Source organism: Polypterus senegalus, chromosome 17 (genome assembly GCF_016835505.1).
Source record: "Polypterus senegalus isolate Bchr_013 chromosome 17, ASM1683550v1, whole genome shotgun sequence".
In the NCBI taxonomy this organism is placed as follows: domain Eukaryota; kingdom Metazoa; phylum Chordata; class Cladistia; order Polypteriformes; family Polypteridae; genus Polypterus; species Polypterus senegalus.
In genome coordinates, this window is record NC_053170.1 from 94,520,689 (window position 1) to 94,546,439 (window position 25,751).

The 25,751-nt window shown below is 43.7% G+C and overlaps 1 protein-coding gene across 5 annotated transcripts in view; it reads right to left on the reverse strand.

Annotated features, from left to right (window-relative positions):
• rbfox3a (RNA binding fox-1 homolog 3a) overlaps nt 1–25,751 on the reverse strand; it is a 976,802-nt gene that overhangs the window by 603,094 nt on the left and 347,957 nt on the right. For 4 of the 5 annotated variants that reach the window (XM_039740613.1, XM_039740617.1, XM_039740616.1 and 1 more), the window contains one exon: nt 10,802–10,916. The gene's annotated coding sequence lies outside the window, so the exon portion shown is untranslated. The remainder of the gene's footprint in view (nt 1–10,801; nt 10,917–25,751) is intronic. The other variant, XM_039740614.1, reaches the window with a different exon arrangement.

Here is a 25,751-nt window from a genome sequence, read left to right on the forward strand (position 1 = left end):
ACAAAAAGAGAGAAAAATGACTTTGCATACAGGCGGTCCAAAGCGGAAAAATCCCAAAAAGAAACCTGGAATCCAATTAAGAATTTGCACACCTGTTCCCTGCAACTGAAATGGATATGACAGTTGGCACAGAAATGGCACCACAGCGTAAACATCTAAGAGCCTTGGAGGACACGGGACTGAGAATTGCAGCAATGAATTCGAGTCCTGCCTGGCACCGTATGCTTCAGGGACAGGCGTCAGCCCATCTGCGGCATGCACTTGGGTTAAATGGGCTTCAAAATGCTCGTAACTGTAGAGACCCCCCTAGATTCCATTTAGAATAGAACAGAAAGCTTTATTGTCATTGCACAGCAGTACAACCAAGTTGTAGGCCTGCCTGCTGGTGGTCTGAGTGAGCGCACCTGTGCTTTCAATGTCTGGATTTGGGGGCGTTAGGTTTGAGGGGTACGAGGCATAACCGCTACATGATGATGCTTGATGTCAAATGAGCCGATACGGTGGGATACAATATGAGATTGTCCTACTTGAAAGCACAGAGCACTATAACATAGTTTACTGCAGAACTGAAATAAGGTAATACGTTAGAAAAAAGTAAGTGACTGAGAACTGTACAACTTGTTCACAGGTAATGCTTCAATTTATGAATTAAAAAAATAAAAAATAAAAATCATGTGCCTCATGCTTGGGTAATGATTCATTTTGTGATGCAATTGGAAGAGAACTATGGACCTTGTTCTTAGATATGAGTCAAGACTCACATGCATCATTCTCGGGTAATGCTTGAGCTCACTAATCAGATACATGAGAATTGGGCACCTTGTTCACGCCTTATGCTTTGGGTCATAAGAATCAAGGGCCTTATTCTCAGGTAAATGTGTCAAATGAACAAGAATCATGTGCCTCGTTCTTGGGTAATGCATCAGTTCACAAATCAAATGAATGAGAGTCATGTGCCTCGTTCTCGGATAATGCTTTAATTCATGAGTCAGATAACTGAAAATTGTTCACCCTGTTCACGAGTTATGCTTCAGTTTGTGAATCAAGTGAATGAGAATCATGTGCCCTGTTCACTGGTAATACTTCCATTCATGAGGATTGTGTGCCTCCTTCTGGGGTAATGATTCGGTCTGTGATTCATATGAACGAGAATCATGTGCTTTGTTCTCAGGTAATGCTTAAGTTCACGAACCAAATGAATGAGAATCACATGCCTCATTCTTGGGTAATGATTCAGTTTACGATGATTACCCTGTAATTTGAATAAGCGGATCTCAGTAAAGGTATACGATTGCTATTATATCTATACTAATAAAAGGCAAAGCCCTCACTGACTGACTGACTCACTCACTCACTAATTCTCCAACTTCCCATGTAGGTAGAAGGCTGAAATTTGGCAGGCTCATTCCTTACAGCTTACTTACAAGAGATAAGCAGGCTTCATTTCGAAATTCTACACGTAACGGTCATAACTGGAACCTACTTACGTACATATATACAACCATAGCCTGCAGCTCGGTCGCTGTGTGAGGCGGAGTTGCGTCCCCCATCACCACGCCTCTCTCGTAATTGAGTGCCTGCCCATATAATGCCGTCCGTCAGCAGCAATCCAGAGAATTGACTGGGATTCTCTTAACCTGCCGGGAGAATGGAAAAAGTTCCGACAGCATGTGGAGCTGATGTTTTCTGGCCCACTAAAAGGCAAAGACGAGAGTGAGAAATGCAGCTACCTGCTCCTGTGGACTGGGGAAAAAGGAAGAGACATTTTAACACATGGACACTCACCCAGGAGGAAGCCAAGGTACTGAAAACTTATTATGACCGTTTTGAGGCGTTTGTCATGCCTAAGACGAATACGATATTCGCGACATACAAGTTTAATGAGAAGACGCAGGGTATAAACGAGACTTTTGATCACTTTTTAACAAAAAAGTAAAAATTGCTGGTGAAGGAGTGTGCTTCTGCAAACGAAGATGAGATGGTCAGGGATAGACTAGTGTTTGGCACAAACTCAGCGAAAGTGCGAGAGAAACTTTTTGTAAGTGTCGGGTCTGAGCTAACATTAAATAAAGCCGTGGACATCGCAAGATCGCACGAGATAGCACAAGCACAGCTGAGAATCTTCGATGCATGTACTGCGAGCGGCTCACGTGAACTGACTGTGAACGCAGTACGCAGAGAACAAGCAAGAGCTCCAAAGAGCGCTGAACAAAAAACGCATTACACAATTGGGAAGGCAGCAAAAGAATATGAAGCGAGTGACGCATACAAGCATATTCATAAGTGCAGCTACTGCAGAAACAAAGCACACGGTGGTGTCCAGCTAAAGGAAGACAGTGTAAAAAATGTAGTAAATTAAACCAATTCGCTAAAGTTTGCAGGACTGGGAAAGGTAAAGCCGTGCATGTGGTGTGTGATGTCTCAGATAAAGAGGAAGACGAGCTGTTTATTGATGTAGTAAGAGAGGAACAACCCTCTGAATCTGAACAAGCCTTTGTAGACATATCCATAGGAAAGCAAGGTGTAAAGCTTAAGTTTAAATTACGTTCATAGACACGCTGCCGCTAAATATTCACAGGCAAATCCACAACTTAATACCGGGAATGCCTGCTAAACATCTTAGATTCACGAGTAGTGATTTGGGTAGTGAACACTTCGATGAATGAAACCTGTTATCTTTACAACGATTGACAAACACGGAATGTAACTTGAACACAACACGTCCTCCAAATACGAACCTGATTGAAAGAAATAATGATAATCAAATCCTTGATGACAGCAACACTCATAACAGTCACAAAACAATTACACTGACAATCATGTTACGTTATTTTTAAAATGTTTCCTTTTCTTTTTCATAACTTCTTTAACACACTACTTCTCCGATGCGAAGCGCGGGTATTTTGCTAGTTATATTATATTATACTAGATGTGTCAGCCCATGTTGTAAAAAGCCCAGGGTCCTAGAAAGTACTGAAATCATCAGAGAAATAAATTAAATGTAGAGATGTGAGGTAATTGAAAGGAACTACTCTGGGCGTCTCTCTACTAGGAGGTTTCATTTTGCAGACATGCTTGCCTCGCTTTTGTATTAGCGGCTAAGCGACTGTCTTTCTTCGGAGGTTTCGTTCTGCCGGCTTGCTGGCCTCGCTTGTGGAGCCCTCACCCCGACTCCACCTCTCACTTCCGGGCTGGGCAGACACACACACTTACACGTGTAGACGTTTATATACAAGATTATATTTCTCAGACCTGCTGTGAACTAGAAACCTTCCCAGGCTGGGCTTAGCTTGACCTTTATAATCTTCAATCTTCACTAAAAATCAAATGAGCTCAAACCCGTGTCCATGCATCACAACGCCTTTTAGCTGCTCTCATTTCTTCAGTAGCTACGCCCCTGCTTTGTACTAAGCCACTCCCACCTTCCTTTCCCTCGGTTACATACAGCGCCTTTTCCCTCCTGAATTCGGCTCTTCCCGAGGTTTTTGCAGCTCCAGAGCTATTACCAGATATTGCTGTGTGAGACCTCTTCATTGATCCCATCCAAAGCGCTGACATGCCAGTCATCATTTAGCAGTAATGGTCTGGTGATTGCATTGCTTTCCTGATGCACATTTATTTATTTGCATGCGTGGTGTGGCGAGTGCCTGCCTAATTGGGTCATGAATAATCGAGGTTCTACTGTAATTTTAAAATTGTCTACAGTAGAATTCTATTAAATATTCATTAAATGATATATTGCAAGATCAATACATCATCTCATCCCTACAAGAGGATGATTAAGGGCAACAGCTCACATGCTGGCTTAGGGGTAGGGAAGAGTTCATTCACTCGAGGTCTTGGTGTCTGTCGGCTCCATTTCTGATCTTTACCGCTTCCCCACATGTGTTTAATGTCATTATAATAATCGCTGCCCTCTTCTCTTCATTTTCTCCCTAATGAGCTGCAGAACTCAAAGCTGCTGAAGCTGATGGAGTCAACCCGAAGGTGCTGAAAGAGTGCGCTGGACAACTTTGTGTAGTGATCCAGTTTAGAGAACATCTTGTGTGGCCCAAGCCCCCAATACAGAGCAGCCGAAAGGCTCAAATGACTACCGACCAGTGGCTGTGACTCACACATTATGAAGACATTGTATGTAAAGGCTAATATTGCACCCCCTGGTCAGAAGAGCATTGGGCCCTCTGCAGTTTACCCACCAGGACCACACAGGGTGGATAATGATGCCATCTTTCTACTGAGTAGTGCCAATTCCCTTCTGTATGAACAGGTCAGCAGGGTGAGGTTCTTGTTTTTTGACTTCTCTGATTCATTCAGCACCCTGCAGTCCAACATGGTGGGGAGAAGCTCCAGTCAATGAGGGCTGGTGATGCTGCCAAAGTATTCAGGATAATGGACTACTGAACTGGTAGGGCACAGTTTGTATGGCTTAAGAATTTTGTATCCGTCATGGTCGTGAGTTCCAGGGGTTCAACAGGGAATGGCACCAGTCCCCATTCTGTTTACCTTCCTGTGTAAGGAAGACCAGGACATCTACCGTGAAGTTGCTAACTTTTAGAAAGTATCTGACAGGGTGACGCATGAACCTCCGTGGGCTACTATGAAAAAGTACCACATGGGCCACAAGTTTATCTACACCGTCCGCCATCAGTCTGCAAACACTAGCAGTGTAGTGCTTGTCCATGGCTCAGTGGGAGAATGGCTCCTCACTTCACTTGGAGTCCATCAAAGCTGAATTCTACCACCTGCCTTTTCTAACATCTGCTTTGATTATATCACGACTGATGAATTTGTTACTTGGAATATTCCATGTGCTGCTTTGAAACTGTTTATGGATTTCTGAACTGTTGAGCAGAAGTACAGAAGAGCAAAACGTGTCACTTGGAACAGGATATAAAGAACAGAATGACAAATTGACTTATGTGGAAATGTTATTTGTGTTTGATAAAACTTTGAAAATAGGCTTGTGCTACATGTTAGGTAGTTTTCATTTTAATCGATTATTTTACTTAATACATATCATTTTTAAATCTATCAAATAATGCCTTTCACATCCATCTATCTATCATGCCTTTTATATGTATTATATAGTGTCTTTCATATCTATCTATCTAATCCTGCCTACTATACCAAATTCTAACTATCCATTATGTAGTACCTTTCATATCTATCTATCTATCTATTATATAGTGTCTTTCATATCTATTTATCTATCTAATCTTACCTACTATACCAAATTCTCTCTATCCATTATATAGTGCCTTTCAAGTCTATCGATCTATCTATCAATGCTGGTTCCTGTCTTGTTCCGATGTGGCCTTGGACAGGCTGCAGCCCCCTGCAGTATAGGTTAGATGATGGCAGGGTGGACCCCTACAGCCACCGTGCATTGACGCCCCACTTGTCGGCTCAATCAGGTACTCTGAACCAGAGATCGTCGTCATGAATTGGTAGCAGGCCAAACACATGACCTTGCATGTACAACACGGCGTGCTTGACACGCATTAAACTCTCAGTTCAAGCGTGCTGCAATGGCTCTTAAGTAAATATTCAATATGACCTTTTAAAAAGGTTTTCAGTCCAATAAATACTAATTTCCTGATGATCTACCAAGTCCCAGAGGACCTTTCTTCATTTATTATTTAGAAAATCCACAAACTCTCTAATTTACTGGAATTAGGACAGATGAAAGCAATACAGTACATATTATTTAAGGATTATTTAGGAGCCGCACATTCGTACACACTTCTCTAGTTAAAATGCAGTGGACAAAGTTTATGATGGAAACAGATCATGATGCTTTGCAAAACAGAGAACACTCAAAAATATAAATAGACTTAAAAAAACAAACTATTTTTAGCCCCCCCTTTCACTAAGTTTAATAGTCGACTTGCACACAAAGATAAAAGGCCTTTCACAAACACACATTTAGACAGTTGAGGAGGTTCAAAGAAGTGGTGGCACGTGACATCTTTGCCATCCATCTAGGTCACTGGTTCCATTCCATTCTGGTGGCTGACGTCACGTAATCCCCCTCTGGGCCTTAAGTGCCAGTGGATGGCGGCTCTTTGCAGAGCGTTTAGAAATCACAAAGTCCACTCTCAACTTGAAGAAGTCAAAGCCAAACACTCTGAGGACTGCCTGTGTTGTACAGCATGGGCTTCTGTTTGACTGTTTCCTTTGGCCGTTGATGGCAATGAGGCCATGAAGCACAGCCTAATGCTCAAGACGCAGCTCAGGTGCCAGGTCTCACTTATAAAGCGCCTTGGGCTGCTGCTCATTGTGAAGGGAGATACAAATAAACATATTGATTCTCCTACTCAGTCATTTACAGACCTACTGTGTGATGTCTAATGCAGTTCTGTAAGTTCTCCCTGTTTCCACCCACTTGCCGGGGACACACAGACTGAGTTAACTGGCATGAGTGAGTGTGCCTGGGCACCTTGTCCAGAGCTGTCTCCAGTCTTGTGCCCAATGCGGCTAAGATTGGATTTAGCCTCCTCTTTGATGCTATAAACGGAACATACACAGTTGAAAACAGATGACCTGCATATTAAGTAAAAATTAAAACATTTTGAGCCCAAACCTGAAACAAGGCATTCATGGGTGCTGATTTTTGTAAGCAGGTAAAGATTTGCTCCTGAGTACTGAAATATGTATAAGTATAAGACAGTAGCATTTGTGGTTTACACCATGCATTAGAAGAAGGTGCCACACGCACCCTGCTCTCCAGACCTGGGGGCCATATGGCCACCCACCTCGTGGGCCAACTCAATGGGACGCATTCTGCTAACAACAACAACATTTATTTATATAGCACATTTTCATACAAAGAGTAGCTCAAAGTGCTTTACATACTGAAGAAAAGAAAAATAAAAGACAAAATAAGAAATTAAAATAAGACAACATTAGTTAACATAGAAAAGGAGTAAGGTCCGATGGCCAGGGTGGACAGAAAAAACAGAAGCTGGACAAAAAAAATTAAATCTGCAAGGGTTCCAGACCACGGGACCGACCAGTCCCCTCTGGGCATTCTACCACATATAAATGATGACAACGATGAAGACATCAAGTCCGCCATAGAATACTGGCTGATGAAGCCAAACAAGACATGTTAGGTAAACGGCACAGGAATAGAGGTGAGCCTTCGGATTCAGTTTACTGATGTGCTGCCCGCTTAAGTGAGTCACCTCATTCGATTAATTAACAGAACGCAAATCGTTAGTGTGTCCCCCATCTTATTATGCCGTGTTTCCAAAATCACCAGTTTAGCTTGGCCCAGACATTTCCCTGTGTTTTTAATAGCAGATAGATAGATAGATAGATAGATAGATAGATAGATAGATAGATAGATAGATAGATAGGAAAGGAACTATATAATAGATAGATAGATAGATAGATAGATAGATAGATAGATAGATAGATCCTCTCCAAGGAGGCTCGCAGATCAACAGCAACTTCCATGTGGCCCTGTGGGTGCCTAATTGGGAGTTACACTAGAAGGATGCTGCCCTAACCCAGTGGGCCAGGTGATCATAGGCTATGGTGGTGGTAATTCATCGCTGGTCCATGCGGTGGCACTGTATACTAAGGCCTCTTCTCTGCGTTACAGAGTATTGGCTCATGAAAGGTTTGAAGACAGCAAGGGTAGCCTGCACTGAAGGCACATGGTAATAGCCATCTTTCACCATAGCTATAAAGTGTATAAGTATGCTGCACAATAACAAGTACGTTTAAAGTAGTGTGACCCCCCACTGGTCAGCACGACAGACTAGAAACCACAAGGTTGCCACAAAATGTCAATCACCACCACTGACTTTTTCTGTGATAGTCCAAACTCATGGAGCTCACATTGCAGAAATTTAGAAACAAATCCAATGTGTTCAACAAGTAAAGGTGCCATATAAAACAAAAAGGTGGAGATGTCCAAGTCTTTATCACTGAAATCCCCATCTCCCAAAACCTGCCAGGGGTCTCAATGTACAATTTCCCCAGCTGCCCACAGGCTCTGATAGCGCCGCTTTCCATGCGTCAACCTCCAGAGTTGCACTGCGCTATCCGACTCACCAACTCCACAGTGGCTTCCTCATATGTGCATCGTCTCGCCTTTTTTTGAAATTGGACAAATAGAATGTGACATTTTAAACTTATTTTTTTCTCATGCCTTCGAGCCCATCACTGTCTCTTGGGCAAAAATAAAAGAAACGAAAATAAAACTTTGTTGATTTCATTTATGGCGACTTTTGCTGAATCGACACAATGCAAAAAAGTGAACTATTTCTGCATTAAAGGCAAAACTTTATATAATCTACATACAGGAACATCACATATACTGTACACCTTACACTCATTCTTTTCAAAAGCCCCCTATGTCGGCCCTTCCACATAATGGAGCATTTATACTGCAATCAGCTGAAACCCCAGAGAGGTGACCTCCACTGAACTAAATCTAGGACTTCTAAAGCTGCGCCAGCGATGATTTAGGTTAGGGGGTCCTAATAAAAGGGGTGAATACACATCAGATGAATTATTAGGTGTTTTATATTGGTAATTAAGAGATAGATAGATAGATAGATAGATAGATAGATAGATAGATAGATAGATAGATAGATAGATAGACTTTAATTTTAGCATAATAGGCAGGATAGATAGATAGATAGATAGATAGATAGATAGATAGATAGATAGATAGATAGACTTTAAAGGAAGTATATGCACTAGATACACTAGAGGGCAGCCTCCTTGTATCACTGCTATCATTTTTCAAACCACAGGGCAAGCTGGGAATCATCGGCCTGTGCGGTAGCCCTGCAGGGTGTTGTGGTGCCACCAGGGGGAGCTGCAGAGATGGACCATCCCCACTTTAAGACACTTCCACCTGACTGACACTTTGCCCAAACACCAGAAGTACTTCCAGGTTCTGGCTTAAAAACAGCCATCTGCCTTACCATAGAAAAAAACTTGGGAGTAAGAGAAGAAAGAGAAGGGATTCACCATCCATGTGTATACAGTGCTGTATAAAGGAAGCAGGACAAATTAAAAATAATTACATTTGAACCCATGACTGTTCATGTCAGTTGTGTCCAGGGATTGGGGCACAATGACACCCCCTATGTTCCATAACAGATAGATAGATAGATTCCGTATATACTCATGTATAAGTTGGGACTTGAAACCCGAAAAATTGATCATAAAATCAGACCCAGACTTATATGCCTGTTCAAAAATACAACACTTTTCCAATTTTACTTTATTTATTTAATTTTTTTTACATCTTTTTGCCTGGGCGGCACTGCTGCCTCGCAGTTCGGAGACCAGGGTTCAATTCCCGGTTCCTCCCAGCGTGGAGTTTGCATGTTCTCCTCGTGCCTGCGAGGGTTTCCTCCAACAGTCCAAAGACATGCAGGTTAGGTGCATTGGCGAGTCGAAATTGTCGTTTGTGTGTGCTTGGTGTGTGTCTGTGTGTGTGTCTGTGCCCTGCGGTGGGCTGGCACCCTGCCCGGGGTTTGTTTCCTGCCTTGCGTCCTGTGTTGGCTGGGATTGGCTCCAGCAGACCCCCGTGACCCTGTAGTTAGGATATAGCAGGTTGGATAATGGAGGTTGGATGGATTTTCTTGCCTCCTCCAATCTCACTCCAGTTTCTCAAAGGCATCGAATTTTGCTGCAGTAGCTCAGTTCCCAATTTCTTTTGCTACTTCAACAATGTTTAATTTAACAACAAAATAAAAATAATTAAATTTGAACCCATGACTGTTCATGTCAGTTCCATAACAGACAGATAGATAGATAGATAGATAGATAGATAGATAGATAGATAGATAGATAGATAGATAGATAGATAGATAGATAGACTGGACGACTGTGTCGTCCTTGGCAGGGAATGGCAGGTCCAGCTCAGTGCTAAACTTCTCAAATCTGCTCCATGACTACACCTCCTAACGACAGACAGTATTGTAAATTGTGTTCTGAGAGGTCAGGTGGGAGGTGACGAGTTGCATGTTGATTAGCAGCTGCAAGTCACAATTTCACTGGACTCTGCATACATAACCATCATCACCCAACAGGTACAACTTGGTAATACATTTCCAAGATCTGCTCAGTGAGTTTGCCCCTAGTGGTTACACTACATGATTGACCACCATTGATGATGAGCTCTGAACCAAACAGAATGACACACAAGACTAGATACTCTCGTTTTAGTTAAAAGAACCTCACATTCAAATTATAATCCAAGGTCTTCAAACTCTTTTTAAACACAGTGAGGGAGTCAGTGGTTCAAGGAGCTGCACATCAAGAGGCTCCGGATTGAGATTCGATGCCATGTGGAGGTGGTATCACCAAATGCCATTCATTAGCAGACTCGATTGGGCAAGAAGGAGCAGAGGACCTCACGAGGCCTGTTTTGCACTTGCTCCATTTTCGGACGTTTGCTGATAAACACCACCTTCCCATTCTCCCTGTGGAAGATGTTCTGTCAAGGCATCATGAAATTCAAAGGGAAACAAACACAAACTGATCACGATGCGGAAGTGACCAGAAATATGATGAGACGATTTAAAATAAGACAAACCGTAAGAAGGGCCAGCAGCAAAAAATACATCAAGTATCAGCATGGTGCAAGTGTGTGGTGCAAATTGGACAGGGGACACAGATCAGAGAATGGAGGCGTAGCTTTCTAGTGTTAACTGCACCCATGGAAAGGCTCTATATACTGTAGATATTTAAAAATGGCCGGGATGACGGGTTATTCTTACTCATCACATATTCATGTCTTGATAAGCAGATAAGATAGATAAGCACCTACCTTAACCTGCGTCACCAGGCTCAGTCAATGGGCCAGTAGGGCGCTGAAAAGCATGCCAGGTTCAGGATCCTGTGGTGGCGGCGGCCAGCAGTTGTCACCGATTCTCACATCTGCTCTAAAATGAAAGGAAAAAAAACGAAAACATTAAGTCGAAGCTGTAAGGAAAAGTAAAGCCTCAGAGCATCATCTGGACTTCCCAGCAAGCTCAGGGTGTCAGTCAGCCAGCCAGCCAGTCTTTATTTGTTATAGCATCCTCCACAGAGCACCATGACAGGGAACTTGAAAATACAAATCAAAGAACTGAGATCAGCTATGAGAGAATGCAATGCGTGAAAAAATGTAAGGGAACAAGTTTGGAAAAACCTGCAGGAGTAAACACGAAGGGAGTACAGCATTAGAATCAGCCAAGACCACCCAATATTATGGGTAGTAATTAGCATCACTTCTGGGTTCGCCGGCAACGTTGGTTGACACATATTGGTCCTGAAAATTCTTCATGTGGCCGGCATAGATGAACAATTTTTTCCCAGCACCCCATGATGCTTTGCAAGGTCAGAGCTGTAGCAGCCAATGTTGTATGGGACGTCACTACTCAATCTCTTGTCACACACGTGTATGCCTACTGTAAGTGCTCCCCACCTCACGCTTTACGCCGCTGCCCAGTCTGCTTCGCACATGCATGAATAATTTACAGCATATACCTGCATGCGTGATGATGACGCCGCCTGATTGGTGCTCCACCCAGATTCACATTTCACATGCGTTAAAAAATAAGGGCGCCCTGCCAAGGGATTTGTTCCTGCTTTGCGCCCTGTGCTGGCTGGGATTGGCTCCAGCAGACCCCCGTGACCCTGTGTTAGGATATAGCAGGTTGGATAATGACTGACTAAAAAATAAGGGAACTTGCAGTATTTTTATTTGAGTGAGGGGTGTCTCGTATTGCTGGCTTTAAAATGAGAAATTGAGAAGAGCACAAAGACTAGAAATGGATTACAAGGTTCGTTTCTCCAGCTTTCTTTTTGCAAAATGATGTTGGGCCAAAGGTGCTAACAATCTTCAAGAAATCACACCTAAAGAATGGGTGTAACTGGATGATTTGGCAGATTACCTCTAACTAGATGTGCTGACCGTTTGAGATGGGTTGAAATCTCACAAGCAATCAACGTAGACCTCAGCGTATTCAGCAATAACGTTTGCAGTGCACCATCTGTTGGAATGTGCTTTGTAATACATGTAGAGATGAACTGCATTGCATCATTCATTCTAAAAGATGGAACATCACCAACATTTCTAGTACTAAAATGCATTGTATTTTTCATTTCAACAGATGGCGCACAACAAACATTAGCATCACCTTTAGAAACCCAATACCAAATGGCATATATAGTAACAGAATGTGAATGCCATAACGGATGGACTGGCATGCCTGATTGGGATGGAGGACGATTAGTGGAGCACCTAGAAGACGACTGAACCCGAGTATAGAGGACGTAAAACGCAGTAAAGTCATAACAAGGTTTGAGTAGATGACCCTGCGGAAGGATCATTACTAAGCCTCGAGGGGAGAGAGTGGAGGGCTAATGCTTCCTCCCAACTCTGTTTCACAGCCCCCCGCTGGTCCCCACCCCCACCAAACTTAACCCCCTTTTTCCCCATAGGGTCAATGTTTCAGTATCTGGGTTTTTCAGGAACGTAGCCCCCATGTATAATTAGATTTGACAGTATCGAAATGTACGTTCTCCTTAAATAATATTTCTGTCATACAATCTTACAGTTTGCCGACTTGATATTTTTGTAACACGCACTTAGGAAATGATTGACAAACGATGCTACAAAAGTTAATTAAAAAAAAAAAAAATCAAGTCTGGCTGCACACCTTCAGTGGCAGACCCTCTTGTGGCTGCTAAAGCCGCAGGACCCTGGCGTCATCTCTTGGAGGTATTCACGGTAGATTTAATACAAGAGTATTTTTAGATATTAAACTGTGACACGGTCTTGTGGAATTGAAGAGAACTGTAGCAGCCAGATGATTGCCCTGAAGATGGCAAGGCCTCTTGGCCTGATTGGCAGCGGTCTGTCACACAGGTACTTGGTGGGCTGCATGGGACAAGACTTTGGAAGATTCGCGCTGCAGTCTGTAAGAACAAGAAGAGTCCAGACTGCAGGCAGAGACGTTCAGAGGAGAGAACAGAGAGCAGCGCCATGTGTTTAGTTTAGTGAGTAGGAGCCCCTAATTTTGCCACAAGACTGGGAACAGTGCCACCGCAGCTGTATCTAGTGCCAGGGGCACAGTTGTTATTTTAGGAGTTTTCTGTGGCCGGTAAGCACGTAATGGCGTGACCAGGTTTCCCGGGGTACAGACAGAAGATTTCCCGTTGTGAAATAAATGTGCTCATCGGTGGAGTTAACTACCATCGACGTGTGGCTCCGTCCTTTCATGGCAGTATTGGGTGCGGTTTGTTTAAGTGGAGAGTCCATGTAGATATTAGATGGTGTCACACACGAACGTCAGAGGAACACTGACCGGGCTCATCGAAGGTACGCAATACTCCGCCGGAGTGGCGCCGTCACTAACAGTGTCATCTATTTTATTTCCCATGGTCCTTTGAGGGCAACTAACCCCGCCCCTTTCAGTTGGAGGATTATAAAAAAAACCCAACGCCCTCGATTGTTTGTGTCTCGCCAGTTCTTTAAAAACTATTTCTGCTTGTGTTTTTTTGCACCTTTGTGTGCCTGTTTTCTTCAACGGCTGCTGTTACAATTAAAAGGGCGACCCCAACTGACTTCTCTGGATTTACCCTGTGCGCCTTCCACAACGCCACATAGCTACTGTAGTTTCAAAGAGTACAAATATTAGTACAGCTAATTCATCACATTCGGCTTTATTAGTGAAATTCAACCACGTTTTATTTATTTACGCTCGTCATCTGCCTTTATGTACATATTCACAAAATGTTCTAATCTTGTTCTGTCAGCGAACTGGCAGAGCAACTCTTTGAGCACAACCGGGAGAGGCATGACGGAAAATAAAAATGGGATCAAGAACAAAACGAGAGGCAAAATTTGAGGTTGTGAGAACAAGCAAGCGGCCAAAACCGAAAGTGATGCGCGAGTCGATATTGAAACAAAGGTTTTTCGAGAGTTTCAGAATCCGCAGATCTGATAAGGAAATGCATGGTTAGCCATCCTGTTATCCCGTTGAGTCAATAAAGCACGGGTCCCGAACTCAGAGGCCACACCTTCAAGATTGTAGGCCTCACAGAGCGATTTCAAAATGGCGCTGATTGAGAGTTTATATGGGCTTAAAATATATAAAAATAACCATACAAACATATGGTTTCTACTTTGCGGATTTTCACCTATCGCGGGGGGGTCTGGAGGAGGGATTACTGTATTTTAAATTTTTATTAATTCTAAGTTATTTATAATCCTTTTGTTGATTCTATTATGTAATTGTGATCCGTTATTTTTAATCTACTTATTCTCCTTGTTCTTTGTGGGTGGAGCCACAGTAGGAGGGGCCACCCTGACATTTCCGTTTGGTTGAGAAGGCTCAGGAGTTGGAAATCATTGGCTTCTTGGAATTTTCAGTGAGAATTGCTATTTTGTGTTGGCATTTTTCCTTTTTGTGACTTTTTGCTTCTGTTATTCTGAACTCTGCACAGTGATTTGAACTTATTTTAGGTTACCCTTCAAGGCAACTCACTTGTGCCTCTTTTTGTATCTTCTAGTTTTTAAATTTGTTTGTTAATAAATAGTTCATTTACAAAGATTTTTTTGTTTGCCCTTGCAGTACGAGCCAGAGGTTTACGGTCATCCCTCCTCCTTATTAAGTTTTGGTGGCTCCCCATTTTTGGGCCTGCTCTAGCTGAAGCCAGCAAGTTACACTTGGGGCCTAAGCTGGGTGAAGTAGCAGCTTTTGAAGCCTTCACACCTATTTTGTCTTGAAGGAAACTCAGCAGCCACCGAGGGTCTACCCTGTCAGTGGAAGTCTGCAGCCAGACCCTTCTGGTTGGTTCCTGCTGTTTGCCCAGAGCTGCCGGTTTAAGCATCATCTTGTTGGGTGTGTTGAAATGAAGACGTGGGATCAGAAAATCAATCAATGGAAGAAGAACATGAGTAGACGATAATAAGTGATAAGATAGGAAGCCTTGAGTGCTGAGGAATTGGCCTCAAAAGCAACCAGAGTTTAGCCGTGGCAGAAAAAATTTGTACCCTGGTAACAACAAGAAAAATGTGAAAAGTGCAGCAATGAATAATTCAGTGTGAGTCCTGAAACGTCGGCAGATTCACAAATGGATTATTAGCAACTGTGCACTCTGTAAAGTGACACCTCTTAATTGTGGATTGACTTTTATCGGAGACAACAGCTTTATCGTCTTTTTTTTTCCCCCCTCACTAATAAAGGACTTAACATAATCAGCAAGTTGCTGCTGTAGAGCCGATAAGACCGAGAAATCTCATTTCATCTTAAGGACCTGAATATACAAGAAGTCAGTGGTTAAGAAATAAGCAAGCAAGCCAAGTGGGGCAGACACGAGGAGCACCGGTCAGCATGAGAGGACCAACAGGGAAGGCAATCCAGCCACTGCGGTGTTTTCTGTGCTGTTCATTTGGATCACTTCCAGTGGGGACCTCAAACATCTCATTTAAGAAAAGGTTTTGAGATTTCGAAGAGACTGTGGTCTTTTTTGATGTTGTGGTCCCCTGAACTCAACACACTCCTAAAAGTCACTCAATGTATTGGTCAAACCCTTCATATTTCAATTTCATCACTTGTCATATTGAATCAAACCTTGACACCTTGCGCGTGTCTCTGTTACATGCCATTTGGTATGGGATTTGTAAAAGCAGTGCTAATGATTGTGATGCGCCATCTGTTGGAATAACAGAGACACAGCAACCAGATGGACACACAGACGGACACTTACCCTTTTTATTACAGTGGGTTGAACTAGCCAGCTGATTGTCCTGAAGGTGGGCGGGGCTTTTTGCCTGAATGACAGCGACCTGTCACACTGGCACCAGGTGTGGTGCATAATACAGGTCTGTGTTTTCGCGCCACTTTCTAGAAGATCAGGAAAATTCAAAATTGCAGGCAGAGAGAGACTTTCAGGGAAGAGAATAAACATCAGCACCAGGCAAAAAACATATGGAAGGTCTTTGGGGACTCACGGTGGGAATAAGATCCTCACTGTGCTACACGTCACTTGGTGGGCCGGTCAATCTCTTCATTTCATATTCACACCTGACCAACATGTCGTCCTCTAACCAAACACGTAACTCGCAGCCTCTGAGTGACGCCTCCAGCATTCAGTGAACACACTGCAGGCAGAGGGGCCTGATTTGTAGGGAAGAGCCGTTAAGTTTCGACGCCTCTGAATCACTGCCATTTATTTTGTCAAAAAGTCCAAAGTGCGCCACCGCCTCGGTAGAAAATGGACAGCTTTCTCCATTCTTTTCTGATCCTAATAATAAAGAAGAAGCTCCGATCCAAGCACCTAACTTTCTCCCTGTCAATTTTAGACGTGTTGTTTCCTGAAGAAATTTTTTTATGTCTATGCCTAAAACCAGTTTGGGGAGTTATGGGACTTAGGAGTGTTGAGCTGCCCACCCGTAAGGTAGGCTGAATTAACATTTACAGAGACCTCTAAACATTATTAAGTGTTGCGGTACAGCCTGTATTGTTTGTGTCTTTTTGAGTTTTGAATTATTATTTTTCATGTTCTGCCAGTCCGTGTTCTGTGGGCGGGGCCACCGTGACAGCCCACCTGAGGCACCGCCCTCCAGCTTCATATTCTGGTGCGCGAGACGCCTTCCCTCCAGCTCACGGCGAGTGCCATTGGCGGTTTGCTCTTTTCGGCTCTCTGGAGTGTTTGCTCTTCTCCTTGGATTCTGATACTGGTTTGCACATTTGGACATGGTTGCCTGTACAGAAATCCTTTTTGCCCTTATGTTGTGCTTCTTTAATTACTTTTCAAAAATAATTTCTTAATTTATAAAGATTCTTGTTCTGGATTTGTCTATTCAAGCTTGATTTGAGGGTCACTTTTCTGCATATTTCAAGTTTCTAAACTCTGCGCTGCGTTTTTAGGCCTGTGTAGGACACGGCCTGTAGGCGGCAGCTGGTGGGCGGCTGCCTTGAAGTGACACTTATCTGGGCAGGCTGGAGAAGGTCCTGGAGAATTTTAGGGGCCTCAAACACCCCTGTTTGCCACATTCGTACAACATTAAGATCTCTAAACATGAATTACCGATATCTTAAAATACCTCAATTAGGTCTCCTCCCCTGGCTGGGCGTCAAATTCATGCTTTTTGTCTCTGTGGTTCATTGTTGTCGAGTACGCGCATCATTCTTTATTTTTTGATAGTGTCTATGTATAGTATATAAGATTCCTTTGTTATGTTTCATGTGTTTTGTCGGTGGTCCCCTGCCAATCATCCACGGGGTCTTCCACAGTGCCTGGTGGTTCATTGTGAATGTGTTACGGAGGTGGGGAGTTCTTTTGCCTTGTGTTGCGCTTTATGTGAATTTCCTGGAGTTTGACTGTTTTGTTCTACTTTTGATTCCATCTTTAAATTTATAAATTCACCTCTTCGGCTAACGCTGAGGTGATCTCGCAGAGGCTGATGTTTATTCGTGGCATACTTGTGTGGGTGACTTTTGGTTGGCGATGAAAACAAGCAGTCTGCTGTAACGACCCGAGAAGACGTCCCTTTACTTCACTGTGTTTGTTGAGCCGACATTGTGCATCCAGCTAGCGGACGTGCGCCTGTTTGGTTTGTGCAAAGTGCAATGAGCTTCACTCTCATCAGATGTCCCCGTTATTCTTCTCCCGTCACTTATGGTGTGTGCCCGGGCCACCATTTGATGTGAGAAGGATCCAAGACTCAATCGTGTTTTTTGCTACAGGAGTACGTATCGCGTCATAAGACCAAGACTTTTAGTGTGACAGACAGACAACCCTTAACATTTTGCATAAATAGATTATACATTCATTCATCTATTTTTAGGGTAGCACATTATAGTTCTTTACTTGTCCTGTGTTTATGTGTATGTTGCAATTTCATGCCACTATTATGCCAATAATGCCACTTGACTTGACCAGGAATGTGATTTAAACCCGAGACCTCTGAATCTCAGAAGCACCTGTGCTCATAATCAAATCTGTAAACCCACCAGCATCCGAATTTCAGGATATCACAGTTCAGAGACGCCACGGCCACCACCATGGTTCAGTTCTCATCGTTGTCGCCATCAAGGTGCCAATGACACAAAGCGCCAGGCCGGCTGAGAAGACGCTGAGCACGCTGAAGCAACATTTGTGAAGCCGAGTGGAAGACGTCGTTAGCGCACTAATTAAGGGAGTGGGCCGCTCTTAATTGAGAGCTTCACATCTTATTTATGTGAGCCGCTCACGTGACTGCCATTTGCATAATGTGGCTCAGGTGAGTTCTAAACAGTCCTCGACGTCTCCCAGTCCCCCGGCCCCCCACAAGCTGTTCCAAAGCCAGCTGCCAAACAGTATCAGGGTAAGTCAGGAAGAAAAGTTTAATTTGAGAGGGATGAATAATTCACAGGTTGGCTTTATTTATTCCCCTGCTCTCATATAAATATATATATTATTCATACTGCCATTCATGGCGTTTGAAAGTTAATGTTCATTCAGCCTTAATGATGATTCAGAGCCATTAATTGTAAGCTGAGAAAGTGCAGCGCATTGAACGGCGTCGGCAAGCGCAAAATGGCCAAGAGGAACGCCGAAGCTCCGCAATAACATGAAGGTGATGCCTCCGGGGATTTATGAATGTCAGCAGGCATGGGTGTGGGCTGGGCATCCACCCTGGCATCCCATTCTACAGATCATTAAAACTGAAAGCTACCACAGAAGAGGCAGACAGAAGAAAGACGCTATATACTAAATCTTCAGATGGATGGATACACAGGCAGAGGAAGGGGACTGTACAGTTTCAGAAGAGATAAAAACCATAAAGGCGCTACATAGGAGATGTCGATAGACGGACAGACAGACAAATCATTACACACAAACACAAAAGGTGCTGTGTAATACAATTGATGGATGAACAGGTAGACACAGGAAAGACAGCAACAGCAAAGACAGACTGACACGTTCATCTCAGTGCCTATGGGAGCGACGCCAGGCCCACCCGGATTGCATTAAGTGGGACGGAGAATGTTGGGTTGTGGGACATTCCTTTCTCCACCGTCCTCCAGATAATTAAGCATCCCTCAAGTAATCATTTCCAGGGGGCTTAAAGGAAGCAACGTCTTTTATTGGGTGACAATCCCTGCCATATAGTCCCTGTCACAAAACACATAGATAGATAGATAGATAGATAGATAGATAGATAGATAGATAGATAGATAGATCGATCGATAGGAGAGGCACTATATGATAGATAGATAGATAGATAGATAGATAGATAGATAGATAGATAGATATGAAAGGCACTATATGATAGATAGATAGATAGATAGATAGATAGATAGATAGATAGATAGATAAGGCACTTTATGATAGATAGATTTTTTTTTTTTTAAAAAAACTGTTCATTGATATAATTGTTAAAAGCAGTATATAACATCACCCAACAGTCAAAAAATATATATATACAGAAAAAAAATAATAATCTTATTCAATATCTCAAATGAAGAAAACATTTCCAAAAAAAGTTGTCCTATCACACTCTAATTAAGCATATGTGGGGAAAAATTATATCATCAAGTGTAACTCATCGTCTTCACATTCACAGAGCACACTATTTACACACCAAACATCCCTAAACCTTTCCAAGTTCTTTTTACATTTATAAAAATTAAACTCCACTTAAGATTCTACTCTTGCATAACTTTTTGAAGAACCCAATGGTATCCTGAAGCCCAGCCCCACTTATCTTATTTTTGCAGGTTTTCCATATCGTCAGTTTTGCTTGACCTATGATGAAGTTCACCAGGTTCACGTTATTCCCTGTTCGTTTGTTACCTTCCACCCAAACAAGAAACCCACCTCATTATAAACAATACCCAATCTAACAATTAGATTTTTGATCACAGTGAAAAGAGGCTGATAGATAGATAGATAGATAGATAGATAGATAGATAGATAGATAGATAGATGAATAGATGAATAGATAGATGAAAGGCACTAGATAGCAGACGACCTACAGACAGACAGCACCATACAACAGGTAGATGTGAAGACACGATACAACAGACACATTGACTAATACATAAAAGGATGCAATATTTAGCTGAAAGATAGCGATAAATGAAAGGCACTATATAACAAACTTATAGAAAAATGCAGTTTAAGCTGGACAGATAGTAAAGGCACTATATAGAACAGCTTGATGGATGTGAATGTCCTAAATCCCAGATCGAGAGAGGGCCCAGTATCGGTGGTGGCAGTGGGCTTCTTATGATCTGCCACTGCCCAGTCAGTGTTGGTCTTATATAGCACCTTTCACAAGCAGCACAAACTTTCACAAAGTTATTTCCCACTATAAGGGTCTACCGTGAAGCTCCCAGCCCAGTCAGAGCTCCACTTCCACACTCACTCAGCAGTCTGCTTTTTCAAAGACCCTGACCCGTGCCCCCTTAAAGCCTGACGTGCTCAGAGTTTGAAGGCTCCGAGACGAGCTGGTGGTCCTTGTGCATGTGACCTGTGCCCTTTTGTCAAGCTCCTTTCCAAGTCCATGTTTATCCACCGAACTCCTTGCAGATCAGCACTGACATTCTCCAGATCCCACCTTCTCCTCCCGCCTTGTTTTGTTTTTTTTTTATTCGTGTTGCCCTTTCTTCATGCATTTCACAGCTCCCTGATGCCCACCGATCAAAGAACTCCAATGACAGGAACAAGAAGAATAATGAAAATGAAAGGAAAAGCATGGCATTGGACACGGCCCCACAGAATGGCCATCCATTGATATCATGTCATATCACTTTCAACACCTTCCATAAGACGAACCCCCCAGGACTGCCACAGAAACACGGCCGATAAATAAAAATGTTGTGCACCCGCCCCCCTTAAGAGACTTCATGCAGCTTTCTTTTGTGAGCGATGGAGCGAGGCCAGTGACAGAAGCGATCAGGAGAGAGACGGCGCGAGGAGGGTCACTGGGGGCTTTTATCAGAAATACAAATCTAACAGCAAAAGTGATCAGAGAAAAGCTGTAACAATTCCGAGGACCTGTCCCTGTAGGATCTAAAGGAAAAAAACAGCTGGGGAGACCCTCGAAAATTAGGATGATGGTGTTCACATTTTCATTTGTTTCTGAAAACTCATTAGAAAGACCCCAAGGAAAGGAGGCGGCCCTGGCACCCTCAAAACTGGCAGTGCGGTGACGACCAATGAGTACCGCCAATATCCCATCCTGGTGCCAGGACAGAGGAGAATGACGAGTGACATGGGAGCTACTTCAGAAGTGTCACCCTCTAGTGGCTAAGCATGGAATAGTAAAGCTCATTTCAGTTCCCACCATTGTGTCCCTCATCTGAGTCTGCGTGAGTCACACTACCTGCCAGGACTCACTTTGTAAAAATATCAGAATGTCAGTGTGCATGACGTTCACTTGAGAAAGGTGCTATATAAAATATATTTCGTTAGTTAGTTTGTTAAGGTGAAACATCCTTCATAGGCCAATCAGGGCCATCACAGGCTCAGAAGATCAGCACTGAACAGAACTCGCTTTGCTTTGATGTGAGTGTGGCCCTCTAGTGGCTAAGCTGAAAACAGTGCTCTGTACATGGGACCTCCCACCGCTATTACTACTGTTCAATACTAATACTAATAATACTGATTGGTTAATTCTATCTAGCAATACCATTCTTACGCCTCCTACTGCTCTTAATTACCAATTACCTGTACCCTCCGGATATTTTGGTGTACTGTGGAGGGTACCGCTGGTTTGAGGCACATGACCTGCATTGTACGGTGGTGTCAGTTACAACACTACGGCCATGTAGCGTGAGCCCCCCGAGGATGGTCAGGCTCACAGGATCCTCATTTTTGGTTGAGGACCTGCGTGTCTGCCTGGGTGGGGGTTTTCCAACCAGGATCCCGAGCTGTTTCGTCGGGTGGTGGGTACGGCAATGCGCTGTATCAGTCCATGATCCCTGACCTGACCTGTGTGGGGCTTCTCTTTCATAAAAGAGTTGTAGAATTTGTCCCCAGGCAATGCAGTTAGGTCGCCGAGTCCAGAATGGGCCCAAATCCCCCCATTGCGATTGCCTGACGGCTCCGTTTTCCACTCACTTTTCCACCCAAAGGTGTCTCTGTGTCCCAGCTGGGTATGTGCGTGAGGGACCCCTGCGCCCAAATTGCCTATAGATAGCAATGGCCCTGGACTGGTGAGCTAATGGGCAGATGGCTGTCCGTTTGTTCAAACTTCGCTGACTTTACATTTACGTTTGCTTATTTGGCGGACGCTTTTATCCAAGGTGTCTTACAACATTTGGTTGTGTTTCTTTGTGCTTTTTCCAAGTGCCTTGCTTGTAATCGCACAGCGTGATCAGCGGGGATTTAAACCCACAACCTCAGGGTTTGGCCTCCCAACCGCTGCGCCACTCTGCTTTTCTCCGTGGCACTGACTGATGTACCTGGCCAGGCTGTGCATTTTATTGCTCTTGTAAAGTGACCGTTTGCTTCTTCTTGCCTTAGAAGTTCTTGCTCCGTAATGTTTCCAGGCCATTTTGATGAAGCCCGTGTGACAAGATGAAATGAAAGTAACAGATGCAGGCCCTTAATGACAACCTCCTTAATGAATCCATAATTTCGGCTGAACTAGCAAATTGCTGGTGACAGTGAAGAGCCACCCGAGCCGTGTCACTCCTCCAGTCGTCTACGGAGTCACCGCGTCATGTGGCAAAGAGGCACATCGTGTCATGTCTGTCACGTGGTGACCGCCTCATGCAGAATCAACTCCTGGCAGGGACATCAAGAAGCCATCACACACTGGGGTGTCACTTTGTCATTTTATGTGTGATGCAGGCTTTGCAAATGTGCATGTAAGGAAGGCACTATATGGAAGTGCTCACTGCCTCCAACCACCGGCCAAACATTGGGATGCCAATTAAATGGCAACTGTGCTTGTGCTGAAATGCATCCGATGGTTCTGGGGGAGCTCCTGAGATGCCACTTTGTCACTTTAAACACAACTTCTTTTAGTGACCCTCCATGCATTTATTAAATGGCAGGCTTGGCACTTGTGCTTGTGATGAAAGGCGCTATATAATACTAACATGAATTGGACTTTGTTCATTAATTCCAAGCAAGTGTCACACACCAGAGTGCCACTTTGTCACTTTAAGCACAAATTCATTTAGTAATTATCGGTGTATTTATTGCATGTCAAACTTTGCAATTTAGTTTGTGATGAACGGCGCTATATGTGTCCTGAAATGAATTCCATTTTTCAAGACCCATAACCTGCAATTGCTGAGCGTTTTGAGTAGTGAGAAAAGTGCTATGTAAATGCAAAGAATTATTATTGTTATTTTTCTGGGATGCCAATCTGTCACTTTAACGATTATTTTAGCAATTGCCCGTGCATTTCTTAAATGGGCAGGCTTGGCAATTGTGCTTGCGATGAAAGGTGCTATAAAGAACTGAAATGAATCCGACTTTCCCATTGGCTCCAAGCAGAAGTCACACACTAAAAAGCCACTTTGTCACTTTTATCACCGCTTCAGTTGGTAAATGTCAGGGCATTTCTTACATGGCGGGCTTTGAAACTGAGCTTGTGATGAAAGGCGCTATACAGAAGTGAAAAGGATCAAATTTTGCTCATTGGCTCTAAGCAGGTGACCCACACTGGGATGTCAGTTTTAGCACTTTGTTATATTGGCGTGCTTTGCAATTGAGCTGGCGGTGAAAGACGCTATACAGAAGTGAAACTGATCCCATTTTGCTCACTGGGACGTGCCTTGGTCACTCTAAGCTCAATTTTATGTTATAAATATCAGTGCGCTTATTGGACGGCGGGCTGCACAATTATGATGGTGTTGAAAGGGCGCTATGCATAGAAATGACATTAATCGGATTTTGCTCATTGACTCTAAGCAGGTGTCCCATACTAGGATGCTACTTTGTCACTTTAAGCACAACTTCACTAAGTGCTTGTGACTGAAATGCGCTATATAGACCTGAAATGAATCGGGATGTTTCTGTGGGTTCATCGACACACACGCTGTGATGCCACTTTGTCACTTGAAGCGCTCCTGCACTTAGTAAGTGTCTGATTTTAGCAGATGGACGGCTTTATGTACTCTTGATTAAAGGCGCCACATACATATGGAGGAAGCATATCGGATGTTGCTGAACGTTAAAAGCCAAAAACAAAGTGTTTCTTTGTAAAACAAATATTTTATAGCACATGTAAAGTGTAATATGAACAATAAATCTCTGAAGAGCAGCTTTGTTCACAGCTAATGTAGCATGCAAGGTTATGCATAAAATTATTTTGTTTATTATTCACCTGAGTAATACCTGCTTTGAAATTAATTATGAAAGATTAAAATGATTTTATAATCATGCCATCCACTTCTGTATAAATCTCATTAAATAAGAATTAAAAACAAACAACTGCTATTCTATGAAGCAGAAAGGGAAGGGGAAAAAAAAAATCAGACACGCAGGACAGAAGATTAGAAATGGCAGAAAAATAGCGGGCAAGGAGAGGAGAGGAGACGAGCCGAGGAGCGGCGTCAATGCAAATCGCTGTGCGCGCAGCCCCCACGCCCGCCCGAGCACAGCGGGGAGAAAGAGCTGACTTCGACATTTTTCTCCACTTCACAAAAGTAGCGGCTCATGTCAACATGATAAATGCATGAATATCAGGGAGCGGTGGGCACTTCCAGCGCAGCGCTCCACAAACGCACCTTCCCACCTCGGCTCTCCATTCGGGGTCTGAAGGCGCCTCTCATAAAAAGCTCTGCCCGCCGTACGCCTAACAAAATGGGGAACAGAAAACCGGACGGGACAGACGCTTCGAGCATAATAGCAAGCACTTTATATGCTTTAAAAGGTAGTCGGGCCAAAGGGGGAGCAGCGGCAAGAACACCGGGTCCTCCCTCGGGGAGAGTGACACAGTCGAGAGGGAACCCTGCTGGCACCCAGAGTAGAAATGAAGCCAGACATTGGCACTGACTGGGTCAGCAGCTGACTATCCGGGCTTAGGCACTGGCTAGAGGTGCCACCCAGACCGGGCATTTGAGGAAGAACGAGACAAGTCCTGGACACTGACAGACCTGAGCCCTGTGACGGCCATTACCAGGCTGGATGGAAGGACCCGGGGAGAGGGCATCAGCAGTGACACTGGAGGGCAGCACTCCTAGGCGGCTGTGGCACCATGGATTCCTGCAGGGCACCCTGGGAGTTGGAGTGTGGCACAGCCCTGTTGGGTTCCGTGGGGACTGCCAGGGGCAGCTGCTGCAGAGCCCTACAGGGGTCTTTCACAACACCCAGGTCTGATTAACGAGGCACCAGGAACACTCCCAGGGTCTGCTTAAAAGGAGCCCCCTCACTCCATTCGGAAAGCCAGAGTCGGGATGAAATTTGTCAAGAGGAGGAGTGGAGGCGGATGACAAGGAGAGAAGAAGAAGAAGGGACTGTGCTGCTGTGGGGAGCGAGGGAAATGCGTGTCCTCCGTGAATAAACGTGTGATGCACTTGTGTCTCTGCTGGTCTGTGTCGGGGTTGGGGGGCTGGAGTGCCCCTGCTTTCCACCTTCTGGAACAAAACATTCAAATTGAGAAGTTCTTAGAAATCAATATGTAGTATTTATTTATGTATGTATGTATGTATTTATTTATTTTTAATCCCAATCAAGCACAGTTGTTCTGATATGATATCCCATTTTAGATTTGCTACACCGTGATCTTGTCAAGGTGGGCCTGAGTTTCTACAAAGCCACGAATCTGGAGCGGAGCT